A 5642-nucleotide genomic window follows, 5' to 3' on the forward strand; every position below is an offset into this window, starting at 1 on the left:
AACAGATGGGGAACCTCAGCAGAAAACTGAAACTATAAAAAAAAGTCAAATGGAGGGCTTCCCTGGTGGCGCAGTGGTTGAGAATCTGCCTGCTAATGCAGGGGACACAGGTTCGAGCCCCGGTCCGGGAGGATCCCGCATGCCGCGGAGCGGCTGCGCCTGTGGGCCATGGCCGCTGAGCCTGCGCGTCCGGAGCCTGTGCTCCGCGACGGGAGAGGCCACAGCGGTGAGAGGCCCGCGTACCGCAAAAAAAAAAAAAAAAGCTCCGTGAAGTCCAAGCAGGATAAATGCAAAGAAAACCAGGCCTACGCATGGTGTAGTCAAACTACTGAAATCCAAAGATAAAGAGAAGAATCTTGGAAACAGCTAGAGAAAAATGGCACATTATAAACAGGAGAACTATGATACAAATGACAGCTGACTTCTCATTGCAAACAACAGAGGATAGAGCCTAATAGACCAACATCTTTAACGTACTGAAAGAGAAAAAAGACCCTCTCAAACCAGATTTCTGCATCCAGTGAAGATATGTTTTAAACATGAAGGCAAACTAGACACATTTTCAGATAAACAAAAACTAAATTTGTCACCAACAACCTTGTATTATGAGAAATGCCAAAGAAAGTTCATCTGGCTGAAGGGAAATGACACCAGATGGACACTCAGATCTATCGAAAGGAATAAAAAGGACTTGAAATGGTAAATATGTGAGTGAATATAAAACACTTTATTTTTTTCTTCTCTTTTTTTAATTTTAATTTTTTAAATTGAAGTATAGTTGATTTATAATGTGTTAGTTTCAGATATACGGCAAAGTGATTCATATATGTATGAATATATATATATATATGATTCTTTTCCTTTATAGGTTATTACAAGATATTGAATATAGTTCCTTGTGCTATGCAGTAGGTCCTTGTTGTTTATCTTCTTTTCTTCTCTTGATTCCTTTAAGAGACATAGGACTGTTTATTTTTAATATTTATTTATTTATTTGGCTGTGCCGGGTCTTAGTTGTGGCACGTGGGATCTTCGTTGCCGCGTGCGGGATCTTTAGTTGTGGCATATGGGATCTAGTTCCCTGACCAGGGATCAAACCTGGGCCCCCCTGCATTGGGTGCGTGGAGTCTTAGCCACCGGACCACCAGGGAAGTCCCCATAGGACTGTTTAAAAGCTAAAATTATGACTTTGTATTGTGGGGTTTATAACATAGAGAGATGTAATTTCTATAATAACAGTAGCATACAGGGTGAGAGTGGGGATAAGTGGAGCTATATTGTTGTGAAGTTCCTACATCTTATGTGAAGTAGTAAAATACTAATTTTAAGTAGATTGTGATAAGTTAAAGACTCATGTTGTAATCACTAGATCAACCATCACAAATACAATTCAAAGAAGGTAGAGCTAAAAAAGCCAGGAGAGGAATTAAAATGCAATACTAAAAAGTATTCAATTCGGGGCTTCCCTGGTGGTGCAGTGGTTAAGAATCCGCCTGCCAGTGCAGGGGAGACGGGTTCAAGCCCTGGTCTGGGAAGATCCCACATGCCGCGGAGCAGCTAAGACCATGCGCCACAACTACTGAGCCTGTGCTCTAGAGCCCACAAGCCACAACTACTGAGCCCACGTTCCACAACTACCGAAGCCCACGTGCCTAGAGTCCGTGTTCCGCAACGAGAGAAGCCACCTCAATGAGAAGCCCGTGCACTGCAACCAAGAGTAGCCCCCATTTGCCGCAACTAGAGAAAGCCCGTGCACAGCAACAAAGACCCAACGCAGCCAAAAATAAATAAATAAATAAAAATTTAAAAAAACAAACCAAAAAACACTATTAAAAAGTATTCAATTCACCCAAAAGAAGGCAGGAAAGGTGGAACAGAGGAACAACAACAACAAAAAGATGGAAGAAGTAAAAAGCAAATAGTACAATGGTAGAACTAAACCTAAACATATCAATAATTACATCAAAGGTAAGTGAGCTAAGCATTCTAATTACAACAACTGAAATTGTCAGACAAGGCAGAGAAGCGAGATCCCCAAATATGCTGTCCACAAGACACACACTTTATTTATTTATTTTTTTTAAATTTTATTGAAGTATAGTTGATTTACAATATAGTGTTAATTTCTGCTATACAGCAAAGTGATTCAGTTACACACATACATATATATTCTTTTTAAAAAAGTATTTATTTATTTTCGCCACGCTGGGTCTTCATTGTGGCATGTGGGATCCTTGTTGCGGCATGCATACTCTTAGTTGCGGCATGCGTAGGGAGCACGGAGTCTTACCCACTGGACCACCAGGGAAGTCCCCATATATATATTCTTTTTCACATTCTTTTCCATTATGGTTTGTCACAGGATATTGAATATAGTTCCCTGTGCTATACAGTAGGACCTTGTTGTTTAACCATTATATATATAATAGTTTGCATCTGCTAATCCCAAACTCCTAATCCTTCTCACTCCTAATCCTTCCCACCCCTACTTCCCCTCCCGCTTGGCAACCACAAGTCTGCTCTCTATGTCTGTGAGTCTGTTTCTGTTTCGTAGATATGTTCATTTGTGTCGTATTTTATATTCCACATGTAAGTGATATCAATATCATATGGTATTTATCTTCCCCTTTGTGACTTACTTTCCTTAGTATGATAATCGCTTAGTATGATAATGTCTAGGTCCAACCAAGACATATACCTTAAATACAAAGCCACGTTTAGGTTGAAAGTAAAGGAATAGAAAAATAAAACCACAAATCATAAGAAAGCCGGAGTGATTCTATTAATATCCAATAAAGTAGACTTCAAAATAAAGACTGTAACAGAGGTATTTTACAACAATAGAAGAGGCAATTCGTCAGGAAGATATAACAGTTTTAGGTGTGTATTAACCTAATCATAGAGCTTCACACATGAAATCCAGATAGAATTAAAGGAAGAAGTAACAAACTCACAATCCTGATTAGAGATTTTAATACCTTTCTCTCAATAATTGATACAACTATTAGATAAAAAACCCATGGCAGGGGTGGTGGTGGTGGGATGAATTGGGAGATTGGGATTGACATATATACACTAATATGTATAAAATGGATAACTAATAAGAACCTGCTGTATATAAAAAAAAGAAAAAGTAAGGACATAGAAGACCTAAACAACATTAGCAACCAACTTGACTTAATTGACATTTATAAAACACTACATCCCAAAATAATGCAATACAAATCCTTGTCAGGTATACATAGAATATTCACCAAAATAAGTCATATGTTGGGCCATAAACAAGTTTAACAAATTTCAGAAGGTTGAAATCTTACACAATATGTTCTCTGACCACAGCAGAATTAAATTAGAAATTAATAACAATAAGATAGCTGGGAAAGCCCCAAATATTTGGAAATTAAACAACACTCTTCTAAAAATCCCATGGTGGGACTTCCCTCGTGGCTCAGTGGTTAAGAATCCGCCTGCCAATGTAGGGGACATGGGTTCGATCCCTATTCCGGGAAGATCCCATATCATGGAGGAACCAAGCCCGTGCGCCACAACTACTGAGGCTGCATGCCACAACTACTGAAGCCCATGCTCCTAGAGCCTGTGCTCCGCAACAAGAGAAGCCACCGCAATGAGAAGCCCACACACCACAACGAAGAGTAGCCTCCACTCGCTGCAACTAGAGAAAGCCAATGCGCAGCAACGAAGACCCAACACAGACCAAAAAAAAAAAAAAAACCCATGGTATTCCAAAATAAACTGAAAGTTATGTCCATGCAAAAACTCGCACATGAATATTTATAGCTGTTTTATTCACACTTGCCAAAACCTGGAAGCATCCAAGCTGTCCTTCAATAGGTGAATGGATAAGCAAACTCTGGTACATTCATACAATGGAATATAATTCAGTGATTAAAAAACAACAACAACAAGGTATCAAGCCACGAAAAGACAGATTTTTTTTTTTCCTTTGGCTGCATTGGGTCTTAGTTGTGGCACGCGGGATCTTCGTTGAGGCATGCAGGATCTTTCATTGCGGCACGCGAGCTCTCCATTGTGGTGCGCAGGCTTCTCTCTAGTTGTGGCCTGTGGGTTTTCTCTTCTCTAGTTGTGGCACACAGGCTCCAGGGTGCATGGGCTCTGTAGTTTGCGGCACGCAGGCTCTAGTTGAGGCGCGTGAGCTCAGTAGTTGTGGCATGTGGGCCTAGTTGCCCCGCGGCATGTGGGATCTTAGTTCCCTAAACAGGGATAGAACCCGTGTCCCCTGCATTGCAAGGTAGGTTCTTTACTACTGGACCACCAGGGAAGTTCCACAGAGAAGACTTAAAAGCATATTGCTAAGTGAAAAAAAAGCCAATCTGAAAAGTCTACATATTGTATGATTCCAACTATATGACATTCTAGAAAAGGCAAGCCTATGGAGACAGTGAAAAGACTGGTGGTTGCCAGAGGTTTAGTGGGAGGGAGGGAGGGAGGGAGGGAGGGATGAATAGGGGGAACAAAGGGGAATTTTAGGGCAGTGAAACTATTCTGCATGACACTGTGGAAGTAGATACATATCATACATTTGTCAAAACCCATAGAATGTACAACACGAAGAGTGAACCCTAATGTAAACTATGGACTTTAGTTAATAAGAATATACCATTATTGGCTCATCAATTGTACGGAATGTACCATACTAATGCAAGATGTAAATAATAAGGGAAACCTTGTTGGGGAAGAGGGAGTATGTGGGAACTCTCTGTACTTTCCCATCAATTTTTCTGTAAACCTAAAACTGCTCTTAAGGGACTTCCCTGGTGGTCCAGTGGGTAAGACTCTGCACTCCCAACGCAGGGGGCCTGAGTTCCATCCCTGGTCGGGGAACTATATCCCACATGCCGCAACTAAGAAGCCCACATGCCACAATGAAGACCAGGCGCAGCCAAAATAAATAAATATTTTTTAAAAAACTGCTCTTAAAAAGTAAAGTATTTTTTTTGGAAAAAAAACCCCTCATGATCAAAGACTGCAAGTGAGCTGATACCTGATAAGCTTACCATGTACCTTACCTCCAATCATCTTTCTTCCTATAATGTCTCTAACTCTGCCCCTAAGGATTCTCTTTCTCAGCCGGGAGGAGGCCGTGGGGGATGGGAGAGGGTGCTGAATTTGAGATCATGGACAGAATCATGGGACTATCAGGCAGAACCAGTTGTTCCGAAACCTGGTTTGCCTTCTCGCTCACTCAAGCATTCATTCCACAAACTTTGAGCTTCTCTGAGCTGAGTTCTGCGCTGGACACAGAAGATGGAACTGGCAACAAGCCACAGTCCCTTCCCACAAGGCATTCGCAATCCAGAGGGAGAAGATGACAAGTAAACAGGCAGTGACCATTCTCTGTGCTGAGTGCTAAGACACTGGGAAATTCAGGGGTCTGTGGGAGCGTGGGGGAGGAGTACCTCACCCAGCCTAGGTTTGGTCAAGTGAGACTTCCTGAAGGAGGGGACATAGAAGCCAAGCTTCAAACTTAATGAGCAGCAGTTGAGAAGCAGAGATTTTGAAGCAAAGAAGAGCATAGCCCATTGGAAGCTGCAAGCGGCTCAGTGCGTGTGTTTGTGTGTGTGTGTGTGTGTGTGTGTGTGTGTGTGTGTGTGTGTGTGTGT

The sequence above is a fragment of the Aethalodelphis obliquidens genome, unplaced genomic scaffold, assembly GCF_003676395.1.
Source record: "Aethalodelphis obliquidens isolate GAN/ISIS:26980383/991018 unplaced genomic scaffold, ASM367639v1 scaffold28, whole genome shotgun sequence".
In the NCBI taxonomy this organism is placed as follows: Eukaryota; Metazoa; Chordata; class Mammalia; order Artiodactyla; family Delphinidae; genus Aethalodelphis; species Aethalodelphis obliquidens.